General features: G+C 46.2%; 1 long non-coding RNA gene across 1 annotated transcript; it reads right to left on the minus strand.

The window, feature by feature from the left end:
- Positions 1-233: 233 nt before the first annotated feature.
- On the minus strand, positions 234-9,055 carry LOC125752261 (uncharacterized). The gene is made up of 3 exons (XR_007401307.1): positions 8,936-9,055; positions 5,056-5,152; positions 234-529 (listed from the first exon to the last, which is right to left on the minus strand). It is a non-coding gene; the product is annotated as an uncharacterized LOC125752261 (long non-coding RNA).
- Between the last annotated feature and the right edge of the window lie 5,027 nt (positions 9,056-14,082).

The raw sequence follows: 14,082 nt of genomic DNA on the forward strand, positions 1-14,082 counted from the left end.
AAATTTTTCCCAAAGTCTTCGGAAACATGAGATTCTGTTCAGTGCTGGCTCTGCCACCTACCAGCCATGAACATGAGCAAAGTTATTTAATCCCTGAATCATTTCCTTCTTCTGTAACATAAGAATGACTACAGTACTGGGTAGTACACTTCACTGAGTTGTAAGTCACACTTGAGACTATGGGAGTAGCCGTAGTGTGTGTGCTATAAAATGAGGGAGGAAATCCAGCACAGCCTTTGTGGCTATCTTCCCTGGGGACCAGTGCTACCCCTTCTACCAGAAACACTTTCTCAGTCAGAGGTAAGAAATCTCACCTCTGAATCCTGGAGCCTTTGTTATATATACATTTCTCTTGTGACACTTGTCTCCAAGGAAATCTCTCTCTGTGATTTTTATTAGATGAAAAAATGAAGAAGGACATTTCCAGTCATGGAGTGGCCCCATGATGTGCCAAGAACTGTGCTGGGAGTTTCAAATATATTACCTCAGGTAATATCCTCATATTTCTGTTGGGAAAATCTGTGAAAGACTGAAATGAGAAAAAAAAAAAAACAATAAAAAGATGACTGTTGGGTATTCTCTGGAGTGCAATCTGCTGGCTTATCTGATTCTGTAGGGTCTGTGCATTTCATTGTCTTTTAGTTATTTACAATCCGTAAATCCTAGGAAACTGATGGTAATGCAAATGATCTTGGCATCAGAAATACAAATAAGCATGTTTGGTGGAAATGCACCTGATTATTACCTAAAGGTTATTGACTAGTTTGCAGATATTTGTAAATTTATTTCCATGTTCCTGATTGCCCATATATAGGTGTTTTTTGACTTCTCCCTTCAACCTGTTGTCATATCTTAGTAGTTCCCTCATTAACTAATGAGTTAAATAATATCCTTCATTAGCTAATGAGTTAAATGTTCATATAGAAGTCATCATTTTAACTTTAAAAAAGTATCCTTTAGGGCAGCCTGGGTGGCTCAGCGGTTTAGCACCGCCTTCAGCCCAGGGTGTGATCCTGGAGACCCGGGATCCAGTCCCACATCAGGCTCCCTGCATGGAGCCTGCTTCTCCCTCTGCCTGTGTCTCTGCCTCTCTCTCTCTCTCACTCTGTATCTCTCATGAGTAAATAAATAAAATCTTTTTTTTTATTTTTTTATTTTTTATTTTATTTTTTTTATTGGTGTTCAATTTACTAACATACAGAATAACACCTAGTGCCCGTCACCCATTCACTCCCACCCCCCGCCCTCCTCCCCTTCTACCACCCCTAGTTCGTTTCCCAGAGTTAGCAGTCTTTACGTTCTGTCTCTCTTTCTGATAAAATCTTTAAAAAGTATCCTTTAATATTATATATCAGAAAATTGAGAGAAACTTTGCTCAATGTCACAGGACTACAGATTCTCACAGTGGGATTTGACCATAAGTAGGTCTGGTTCCTTCCACTTTATTGAGCAGCTTCAACAGGTCATGTCCTACTGATGCACATATGTGCCTTTTTTCTCCTGATTTTTGTGTGTCCTGGAGGACTGAAGAGACTAGACATCACACTCAGGAGTACTTTTTGAAGGAATGAAAGAGCAGGGTCAGACTGGATTCTGGGCTCTGCAGTTCACACGATAGTCTGGAAGGTGAGGGATGGACTTAGGTGTGAGGATCAGACCCACTCTGGAGAAGAGCTTGGGGTGGGGAAGAAAATGAAGGCATGGATGGAGAAGTTTCCAGAAACCCAAGCTTTGTCACTTTCCTTCCCCCTCTTCCTTTACCACCTGCTACCACCTGCCATTTCCAAAATTCTCCCTGTAACTATGGCATCAGGTGAGGGTTAGTAAAATCTCAGCTTTACTCTGAAAGACCTTGGATTTAGTCTCCAGATTTTCTCACTAAAAGCGAGCTCCCTGAACCCATCTCTGGGTCCCATGGGTGCATCCCTGGATCAGCCCAGACATTTGGATGAGCCTCCTAATTCAGATCTCTCCAAATTCAGCTTCTTCTTCACTGATCCATCTCACATCACCACTACTGCCAGATTAATGCCCCTGAAAAACACTTTGAATATGGATGGCTTTCCCTGGCTGGTATTAGAAATATCCAGAAAGTATTCAGTGAGGTACAATGAAGAGCAGTACTTCTTCCTTCCTTCCCTCCTTCTTTCCTTTTTCATCCCAGGCACATTTTAATTAAGTGCTTGCCCCCCACTGTTTAACATGATAAAGCATTACTTGAGGGCTCCTAGGAGTTACAAGAAAAGACCTTTCTAATTCAGGGGAAAAAACCTCTTAAATAAACTACTATCTCAGACTATTGCAGTCTCTACTCTCTCCTGCTTGGTCAGTCTCCAAAAACTTCTCACTTTCTAAGTACTATATTTTTTTAATTTACTTTTTATTTTTTTATTTTCTAAGTACTATATTTGTCTTTTGGGGGTTTGGATGTGTTTTTTCATTCATTCATTTGTTCACTCAACACACATTGAGTATCTACTATATTTTAAGATACAAAAATGATTAAGACACAATATTTGCTCTCCAGGAACTTATGATCTAAAGAGAGAGAAAGACATATGAGCAGAAGTTGTGGGAAATATATGTAAGAGTTTAATGGGGCATAGAAACAGGAGCATTGAATCCATGGAGAGGAGGTACAGGAGGTGGGCTGTGGTGCAGAGATGGCATCATTGAACAGTCTTGCCTTGAGCTGAATTTTGGATGACTGGTTGGCATTTGCCAGGAGCTTGGGAGCATGGAAGAGAACTCCAGGCGGCGGAAGTAATGCATGGATGGGAGTAGCGGGGCATGAAATAGGCTGGTTAAAGGGCCCACGGAGCTGAGACAGATACTGTATGGGGCTGTGTGGAGGACCTGTGCATAAGCAAGGTGAGAAAGGCTAGTGCAGACCAGGTGCTACAGAATCCCATGTATGTGCCTCAGGAATACAGGCTTTAGTCCCTATACCAGCCGTCCACAAACTTTGTGAAAGACCAGATGGTAAATAATTGAGGCTTTGAACTCTGTCAAAAGTAGCCATAGACAGTGTAAGTAAATAGGCATGGCTGTGTTTTCCAGTAAAACTTTACACACACACACACACACACACACACACACACACACACACAATGGGCAGCCATGAGCAGTATTTTGGCAGAGGAGAGAATCCAAAGATTTAGGAGGCTAGAATATGCCAGATATATTAAAGCAGGCAACTTGTGGAGAGCCAGATGAAACAGCCCAACAGTGAATTTGCAAGTCTGAGTAGGATGGCAGCATTAGGAAATGAAAGGGGATGCAGAAACCACTTTGTACAACTAGTGAAGGGGACTGGTAGCTAAAATAATACAGGACATAAACAGCACAAAAGAGTTAACTAACCGTGGATCCCAAATTTTGAGCAGGAGAAGGAGGGAGAAAAGCAGGGACTCTGTGGTTTAATTTTAGGCAATACCCTGCTGCTCTATAACAGAGATGTAGATAAAGATATTCAACAGGAATTGCAAAACAAATCAGAAAAATAGCTTCCATGTTATTGCAAAGGCAGAGATTCTTTTTAGAAGCAAATATTACCTGCAGGTGGAGGGGAAGGGATTGGGGGTGGTGGGCAGGGGGAGAGACAATGTCTTCCAAATAAGCTTTTTGCTAACTCGAAGGGAAATGGATACATCTGGAAAATTCAAAACTGTTTGCATAAGTGATGCCTGGCTGTTCAGGCCCTGTTTCTCAAACCCCAGGTGTTACATAAGATAATGTTGCTAAAATGTTTGGGACTTAGGGAGAGAGACTGTATAAACATGTGGTTTTACTATAGCTCATAAAAGATGATTGTGTGGGAACCTCAGAAAAATTGAAATTCGGTACAGTATAAATGAATGGCTTCCCTTCTTTTATGGCTATGGCTCGTTCAAGGCTTGAAGATGTGATTAGAAATGGGTGTCTAGAGGCTGGGCCAAGGTACTAGGATTTAGCAAGTCATCTCCATTTGGCTATTGTGCTCTGGGAACTCTGGCGTGTAGGTAAAACGGAGATAGTGTGTAGATACGAGTGGGCCTGTGTTCGCGGGTACTCCGGGCCAGGCGTGGGAAGAAAAATGAGTGACTACCAAGCAATCAACGGGACCATGGGAGTTGGCTGGGTCAGGTAGTGCCTGGGACTCTGTGCAAAACTTGACCTCCATGCCTCTCTTCAGCAATTCCCATTTTCTCAAGCAAAATGAAATGTGAAATGGACTTGTTTTTTAACAGCAGCATTTTGTTTTTATTTGCCCACAAAGGGACAGAATGGCAGTGCCTTTGAAGTGCCAGCCACGTGTGCGGTCCCAGGGTCTGCTCTCCAGGGTGCGGGCTGTGAAAATTTGTGTGTCTCCAGAATACCAGAAAAATCAGACAGAAAGAAAGGGAAGATAATGGGAGGGTAGCCAATACTTCAAGGAATTCCCACAGAATTCTTTCCAGGTATTTATTTCCTCCTTGGTTCTTTACTGTGACTTCTTCTCCAGTGAGACTCAGCCCACCAGAGTCCAGTGGACATAGAAATAACCTGGTGAGGTGGGATGGGGTGTGTGGGGTGTGTGGGAGGAGAGAAGGAAGGTAATGGGTCACTTAGAAATCCTTCTGCATCTCAAGGGAAGAATCCTTTACCACCAGGGGGAGGCCTGGTAGTATGGAAAGAGCCAAGGCCTGAGAAATAGGTCAGGGGTTCAAATCCTAGGTCTGTCACTTGCCGGATGCCCAGCCTTACATTTAATCTCTTAGAACCTGCTTTCCTTTTTTTTTTTTTTTTTTTGTATTTTTTTTATTGGAGTTCGATTTGCCAACATATAACACTCAGTGATCATCCCATCAAGTGCCACCCTCAGTGCCCATCACCCAGTTACCCCAAACCCCCGCCCACCTCCCCTTCCACCACCCCTTGTTCGTTTCCCAGAGTTAGGAGTCTCTCATGTTCTATCACCCTCTCTGGTATTTCCCACTCATTTCCTCTCCTTTCCCCTTTAATCTCTTTCACTACTTTTTATATTCCCTGAATGAATGAAACCATATAATGTTTGTCCTTCTCTGATGGACTTACTTCACTCAGCATAATACCCTCCAGTTCCATCCACTTTGAAGCAAATGGTGGGCATTCATCGTTTCTAATGGCTGAGTGATCAGCCTGCTTTCCTCATCTGTAAAAGAAGCATGGAAAGATCTCTGAACTATTTAATAATTTTTGTAAACTACCATGCCCAAGACCTGCCCACTCAGTACATACCAGCCTGAATATGATCACTGCCAAGTGTTATGCCAGCAAAAGCCAGGGACTCCCAGTTTCCCATGCCAAGTTCAACCAAGATTTTCACTGACTGGTCTCAGCAGGGCTTAGGGGTATTTTGGGTCTCGTTGCTGATAGACTCTATGCTCTGTTCTGAGCATAGTGGGACACACAAAGCAAGTCACTCATGTGGCCCGTGGATTGAGAGGTAAAGCCTGAGCCCAAATCATGGTAGCGCAGGGTAGAAAGTGAGACAGGTCCCACAAATGGCAGATGATGGGGCCGAGACAACACAGAAGGGAGAACATTCTTTGGTGGTGGAGCTTCTGCTGCTTATTAGCTGTGCGATCATGAGCAAATCACATAACCTCTTTGAGCTGTGTCCTCTCCTTCTGCAGGACAATGGAAATGGTGAGTATGAAGTCACGGAGAAGAGTAATGAAATAACATATGGAAAAGCATGTAGCAAAGTGCTGATCTGTGTTTGATGGTTATGATTAGCAGGTTCGAGTCCATAAGTTAATTTTCCCTTCTACTCCTCATTTAGCAAACTGTGCAGCTGGAGCCCTACGATGGGAGGGAAATTGCTCTGTGCTCCAGGAGAGCAGGACTAGAGTCTTATCTCTATGTACCGAGGTCTGCCACAGGGCTTAGCAGATGGGAGAAGTTCTGCCACAGTCAGCAGAGAGAGAAGAATACATTTAATGACTGGCCCCAGAGACCACACTGCATCCCAGACCTAGGAAAGGACTGGAAGAAATAAACCTGCCCCGATCTCTTCCTCTGTGTGTACAGGCCTACTCTCTGCCCCTCTCCCTACTGCTCTGCCCCTGGAGAGGCTGACCTGTTATCAATGGGTTCTCGCCCTCAGGCTTCCTATTAGGCCTGGTGATCAGAGAACAGGTGGAAAGTGAGATGAGATCTTTATTATCTGGCACCCCTCCCTGCTAGGTTGCTGTGATGGGTGGCACACTAAAGATTGCAAATCCTGTCTGCAGTCCTTTCCCTACAGTTGCTGTCTGCCTTTCTGTGTCCTCTCTATCCCATCGCCCCTTTGGGCCTAGCGGAGGTAGCTGTATCCTACTGTCACCAGTGCCAGGATACTATATAGACCTCAACTCTGCATGTGGCTTTTTCATCCGTTTCCCTAGCTGACTTTATTGTTTGTCAACAGGGACAAAACTTGTAAGAGAAATTAGGAAATGTTGAAAATGAGTTGATCTAGAAACGAAGGTTAACTAGAGTATAAGCTACAGAGTTGAAGAAGCTGGTCCATGGGAAGGAGAAAATATCATGAGGACACTCCCAAGGGTAGGCAGGAAGTGAGCATGCTCCATTCACGGTGTCAGGAGTGAGGGCTCATGGAATGAAGGGTAAGACATAGAGAGCAGAATCTAAGATGAACCTGTTTCTTCAGGAGCAGGGGAGCAGAACAGAGACCCTGGCTTTGAACTAGGACAGTGAGACCTGGCTAACACTAGGAGGTGAGCCAGTCCCCATGTCTGAGTACTGTGGGCAAAGCTAGATTCAGGGGCTCATCTCCTTCTGCAGCTTCCTCACAGGTGACGTGTGCCCCATGGGTTCCTCCTGACCAGAAGATAGTTTACACACTGAAGGACAGGTGACCTATTGTGGAGAGGTCACACATGAGGGAAATAAAGGGGAATGATCCCAATGTCGTAGGAAGAAATCCTCAGAGTTCCAGAGGAAAGCTGCAGGAACATGGCTGGAAAGGATGACAGGCATTTTCTGGGTGTTCCTGGGCCTCTGGCCTGCCAAATGGTTTCTAGCTAACTGTTTGATAGCCAGGTTCTATAGAGGAAAGGGGCTACCCGGGATGAGGGGTAGGTGTGCTTGTGGGTGGGGGTAAGGGAGACCGTGAGACAGAATTCAATGGCCATTTTCAGGTAAATCAATAGAAGGATTCCATCTCTATGGAGCAGCCTGGCTATTTTACTAGAGATAAAATGTTTATTTAACTGAACCCACCCCTGTCATGTCTTTAGGTTCCTTTGTCACAGGACACATGGGACCCCTACTCACCTTTCATAATATGGGCATGCTTACATGTGTTCAGAGCCTGTCTCCTCAATTAGGACTGTACCCTCCATAGTGGTCCTCCTGCCCATCTGGCTTCCCAGCAGAAACCCCCACACCCAGCTTCCTGTCCTGCCTCATGGACCCCCAGTCTGAGGGGAGACACATCCCTGCCCCCAGGGAGCCCCAGTGTGAGGGGGGACACAGCCCTGCCCCAGGGAGCCCCAGTCTGAGGGGAGACACAGCCTGTTCCCAGGGAGCCCCAGTCTGAGGGGAGACACAGCCCTGCCCCCAGGGAGCCCCAGTCTGAGGGGGGGGAGACAGAGCACTGCCCTCAGCTCCAGTTTGGGAGGGGAGGCACACCCTTTTCCCCCAGCAACCCTTGGTCTAATAAGATCCTTCTGTCCTCTGAAGCACCCCTGCCTGGTGAAGGAGATAGGACTTGTACCACAGGTCTCATAAAAGGAGTCAACTGCAATATGCCTAGAGGCCAAGAGCAGAAGTGCTGAGGAAAGATCCAGCAGTGCCCCATCTTGATTTGTGCGTTTTAGTCAAAGACTCCAAGGAGCCACATGAGGCCTACGGAGGGGCCGGTCTATGCATTCAGGGAGTCTTGCCAAAGCCTGGTGCCTGTCATCCTGAGCTGCTCACAGATGTTCTGCTTGCAGGCTGATCATTTTGCATGGTCAGTTTGCAATATGGGCTTTTAGGGTATTGCCAACCATGTGTAATTCTCTAATCTATTGGTCATGCTCAAGTTGTAAAAAACAAGCCAAGGGCTAAAGGTCAGGTGGCCAGTACCCAGCTGGTCCTGGAGGGAAGGGGAAGTGAGAAGGCATCATGGGCCCTTAATGGGACAGGGAAGTGGGGCCTCCATCATGGGAACACAGGTCAGTGATTAGACATCAAGAAGCAGAACAGTTCCATTTCTGCAGGCTGCTGGAGATGTCTGTGGGCTGGAGCAATCTGGTAGCTGGGTGAAGGGCACCACAGAGAAGGGCATGGGGGAGGTGGGAGTAGATCTGGTGCCTGGCATATGGAGTCTCATTACCACATATATCCATACCCACATCCCACACTCCCAGGTACAAATGTATCCGTATGTGATACAGAACAGTATCCCGCCTCTTCCTGGCACCCAGCACCTTCTTCACCTTGTCAGATAGAGAAAGGATGACACCAGACTTTGGGGCAACTGGGGGACAGTGAGTGGGCTTTGACACAGTCCCCTTGGTGAGTGAAATGCCAAGCCAGTAGAAGTTGTGGAAGAATAAAGCTCTCCCATCCTGGTGAGGATCTCCAGTGACAGGAAGTGAAAAGGTGGTGCTGGCAAATCTTGGAGAATGATTTCCTGAGCTTTCAGCTTAGGCCAGGAAGGCAATTGCTCTAAGAGTCCCAGGGACCATGCCCAGAACTCCACTACAAAGTCAGGATTGACAGGAGATCCAGGGGTGGGGACATTGAAGTTGTGGGTTCCAATCGCATTTCTCCTGTAAGTCAGATGATCTAAAAACTCGTCCAAACTCTTCTCCTGGTACAGATGGGGAAACTGAGGCCCAGAGCCAAACAGCTTCTCCAAGGTCACATAGCCTGTTAGTGGCAAAATGGAACACATAAGAGGACCCCTGATGCTCCCTCCATGTGGGCCTCCTTCTATTACCTCAGATACCATCTCATTGCTTAGGCCTCAGGGGTGGGGTGGGTGCTCCTAGGAAGACTCTGAGCTGGAGGTTAACAGGCAGGAGGTTTCTCAGGGGATGCTCTTGGGATCTCAGCACCTGGGGAAGGAAGGAGCAGAAGTAGGAGCGGACTGAGGGAGAAGTTGAGCTGTCTGCTGTACAGTCTCCACAGAAGCCTCTTCGACCCTATGAGGGGGATATGAGAATGGAATTGATCTGCCCTGTCTGTCCCTGTGTCACTCTGTCCCTGGCTCTGGGCTGCTCTAGGAAGGGTGCGCCCTCAGGCAAGGAACTCTCTTCAGCTGAGCCAATCCTCAAGAGGCTGGTAGGTGGGAAAATGAATCCTCTCCTACAAGGGACCCAGGGGGCTCATCACAGAACCACCATGTTGATTAAAAAGGAAGCATACCACCCGCCTTATGTAACTTATGCTGGTGACATGAGAATTAAATCCAGGATCATACACACATGCACTTGGAAATAAAACGGAGAAGTGTAAGGAAGTCTTCCTGTCTGCAGCTGGCCTGCTGTGTGAAGGTCCGTTCTGGGTATTGATGGAATACAGAAACAAGCAAGAGGAGCTCCATTTGCCCCTGCATGCATCGGTGGGGACCTGGGAAGGGAGGCATGCAGCCCCCATGTTTTTGCCAGGCCCCGGCTATGTCCCCCCGTGGAGCATCTCTTTCTTGGTATTCCAGTCTCTTAAGCCATCAGGGCCCAATACCCTGGGAGAAAAAGAACACATTTTGGGACTGGCTCTCTGGGTGAGCTAACAAGAGTGCCACCCCTTCTCCGTGGTGGTTTCTCAGACCCCTGTAATCTGTTATTGGGAGAAATAGCCCCAGGGACTCTGAGATGAGTATTTAATATTTGCATAACAAACCTCCACTCACTTGATCAGTGAGGTACAGTGGAAAGACCATAGACTTTGGACTCAGGCATGTGCTGTCATTAATCCTGTGCTAACACTTACTAGCCATGTGGCCCTGGGCCAGTTCAGTTTCCTCATTAGAAAAATGAGAATAATAATCAAGAAGATTAAATAACCTAACATTATATTAAAATCCCTCTTACTGTGCTAGGCATATGGGAAGTTCTAGATCCCCTCCCTCCTTCTTTGCTTCTGTCTTTTGGTGAGGTAGCAAGGATAACCACCCAGGCAGTAGGACTGGGGGAGCCACCTCTCCTCCTTCCAATGCTTCTCAAGGTGAGAACAGCCACCCCTTCCTGCAACCTGTCATCCTCCCACTGTGTCAGATTCTCGGAGGCAAAGCCTGTGGATTTGGAACTTTCTTTCTCGAGCCTTCCCAGCCCCAATGCCAGGCACATAATAGAGGTAGAAAACTCTGAGTGGGGTGGTCCAGGGTGAGAGGTGTGAGACAGAAAGGACTGGAAGAAGTAGGGGCTGTTTCAAGACTGTCAATACTTTGGGGGAAGGCTCTGAGGTAGCAGCTGGGCTGTGGGAAATAAATGATTCACTCAAGAGGAAATATGATTTTTCTGGTCTGCAGAGCTGCTCAGGTAAGGGCTGACTGATTGAAACCTTGAGAGATTAAATAAACGGAGAGATGCTTCGAGATTGAATCTGTGTCTCCTTTCTCAAGAATTCCTCTGCTTTTCTGGAACTCCCAGTCCTACTCCACTCCAACCCACCCCCAGGTCCTGGAGTGTTCACCTTCCCCATCAAAAAGACTGGGGTGGGGAAGGTCTGGTGTCCAGGCTCAGCAGGATACAATTCAAGAAAAGCTCCATTTCTTTTAATACATTCCCAAATGGTTGGTAGCCCCTGCAACACGGACTTTAAGTAGGATCTAAAATGTGGACCTTATTACAGGCTGACTCAGGGTGGCACATGGCCAGAGAGGAAATTGGAATTGAACACTGACGTGGAAAACCTATTATTGTGTTGCTTCGGGAGTGTACCATTTCAGACCACACAGGGCAGAGGCGGGGGAAGGAAACTGCTTATGGTTTCCCCCTCTTCACAGAGGGATGGAGGCCTACGTCCCAACCAACTGACTACCCAGCCCTTTCCTTACATCCAGGGGAGGATTCTTGGCCTATGTTGTAGAGGCATGAAAGCTGCTAAGTACTGAGACAGAGACAGAGAGACAGAGATGAGCTCATCCAGCCATGCAGAAGACCCTAGGGCAGGATGGCTAAGAAGAGAATACTGACAGCAACCTTATAAAGCATATAAGAAAGATGTAATATTTTAAAGAAAAAAAATAGACTAAATAAAACCCCACTACTTCAGCCAAGTGCCTGTGTTTCCAACATTAGGGGCAAGAGTGTGGTGTGTGACCTGGGTGGGAGAAGGGCAGCAATCATTCCTGGTGATGGAAACCCCAACAGCCCTTACACTCTCTTTTGGCATCAGGAAGGTCCTTTAAGATGGCATTTAAGTACCAGCTGAAATATTGCTTCCTTATGAAGCCTTACAGGGCTGTCATCCTCCAGATGGAAATTCTCCACCTCCTGGTTAAGCTCCCAAGCAGTTTGGTTTCACCTCCGTGAAGTGTGATTTTCTTGTTCCTCTGAAAACTGTTTTCCTGTCTGGTTCCTTCTCTAGACAGCAAGCTCCTTTAGTGCCAGGCTTGGACCTTATCTAGCTCTTTCTCCCTTATACCTGGTAGAGTCCACTGGCGCAAAGGTAAACGGAGGCAAACCAATATGCCCAGCTTGTCATATTCTAGAAGGCCTGTAGAGGGCACTGGTGGCATCCCTCTACCTGCAGGTTTGCTGCAGGTGTTTGTCTATTCAGGAGAATTGCTCAAGGCCAAAAAAAGCCCTACTGAGAGGTCACTAGGAAGGAGGTCTTTAGCTCAAGGAGACTGTATACTTTACCCACCTCCCCAGACCTCAGCCAACATACCTCCTGGCACAGAGGACACAAAAGCCTGGCCTCCTGGTCTCAAGGTAGGATTCACTTTGACAGTGCAGTTTGCATTCCAGAGCTCCCTGTGGGATCTGGCTGATGCAAGTGGATACCTGAAACTACATCCTTACTTAGCTTTTTATCCCCTGCCCCCTCCTTTTCCCCAAGTCCTCTTCACCTGGGAGCACTGCCCCAATAAATCGTGAACAAGGGGGTGCGTGGATGGTTCAGTCAGTTGAGCATCTGACTCCTGATTTTGGCTCAGGTCATGATCTCATGGATCATGGGATTAAGCCCCACCTTGGCCTCCTTGCTCAGCTGGGCATCTGCTTCACTTCTTTTCCCTCTCCTTCTGCCTCTCCAACCCCTCTCTACCCCTCTGCTCATAATGCTTTCTCTCTAAGTAAATAATCATAAAAATGAATGAATGAATGAATGAATGAATGAATGAAATCATGAAAAAGAATCCCCATCTCAGTCTCTGCTGTTCAGGAACCACCTCAGAAGGACTAGCATATGTAGGTACTATAAAAAGCTGACCTGTTGCAACAGCCTCAGATAAGGCTTTGCATGCAAGTGAGTAATCAGAAAGTGACCCCAGGAAACTCCATGCAGAATGGGAAAGTGAGAAAGCCAATAAGGAGCTCAGTGATGAGGGGGTTCACCACTGCGGGGAGACTAGCACTCAATCCTGTTGGGGACGCACAGGATGCAGGATGCTTGAGCCACTATGAGAAACATACTTAAGAATTATCCACTTGGAGGGGCAGCAAGTTTTGTATTCATCCAACAGGCCCTGTCCATTATTGGTAGAGGGTCACTCCTAGAACATTCATTCATAGTATTTCCAACCTACCTAGCTCCCACAAGAAGAAAACACTCTAGGGCAGAGAGATACAGGTAGACAGGGCAACTGTTATCAGTGACCTCCTCAGTAGGCCAAGAGGATATGGCAGGGGGCACCTATAACATATGAAAACCAAAGCAAAACCACAAAAAACCTGGTTATATTTTCAAGCATATCACATTTAACATGGCCCCAGAGTGAACTTACAATTTCCCTCACCATCACCCGACACTCAAAACCAGTTCTTCTTCTTCTGCTTAATTTCCTTTTACATATCTGTCCAACTCATTTATCCAAGCCATTGGTCTAACTTGCTAACCAATCCCTCAGCCTTTGGATTATGAGGCACCAAGTCCTTAGTTCAATCCTTTATCTTCTTTTTTTATTTTATTTTATTTTTTATAATAATAAATTTATTTTTTATTGGTGTTCAATTTGCCAACATACAAAATAACACTCAGTGCTCATCACCCATCCACCCCCACCTCCCGCCCTCCTCCCCTTCCACCACCCCCAGCTCCGCTATGGTTTGTCCTCCTTCAGAGCCTCCCTGCTATTTATTGTTATTGTTGGCTTTGTTTTGTCTTCAGAAAGGTATCTACTCCTTCCTTGACAGGACAGATATTTGCAAGTCAGAGAGCCTGGCCTGGTAACTGTCCATTAGGTCTCTCACTGAAGGGAAAGATAGTGAGCAATCCCCATCTTTCAGTGCAAATTCTTAACTCTCCACCCATAGGAACCATTTCTTAGGAAACAAGATCCGCTCACTCTGTGACATTAGGCTTTGGTTTGGTACACCAACCCTTGTCCTCTTTCTGAGGGTCCATGGGAGAAACGTCTCTACTTTCAGGACCAATCCTCCCTATCTTCCTCCCAAGCAGCTGGAGCACTTTTATATTAATGGACTTTGCAAATCAAATAATGACTGAGCCTCCCTTTTTACTGATTTCTAGAAAGTCAGACAAGTTCATGACCCACTTTGGGCATATATAAGGACTTAAATGCCCCATTGTGAACTTTTTTTATGGCCTTATCTTATGTTCCCTATTTTGCTCTTCTATTTGTTCTGCTTCTTTCTACATTTATTAACGATTTTATTTTTGTTTCAGTTTTATCCATTTACCTAAGCTGCCTTAAATACTTTCAAGACAAGGCAGATTACAAACACATACATGCACACACATCAGCAAGCAAACATATCCATCCCTTACCATTGTCTTCTCTTCCCATCCCTGCTGTGATTACCCTGGACAGGTACTCATGCCTTGCTTTTACTCAAATAATCTCCCTACTGGTAAATTCCTGCTACTGGGCATGATCCCCAGTCCATCCTCCACACAGCTGCCAGGATAATCCTTCCAACATGCAAATTTCATAGGGTCACTCATTTGCTCAAAATTCTT

Source organism: Canis lupus, chromosome 12 (genome assembly GCF_003254725.2).
Source record: "Canis lupus dingo isolate Sandy chromosome 12, ASM325472v2, whole genome shotgun sequence".
In the NCBI taxonomy this organism is placed as follows: Eukaryota; Metazoa; Chordata; class Mammalia; order Carnivora; family Canidae; genus Canis; species Canis lupus.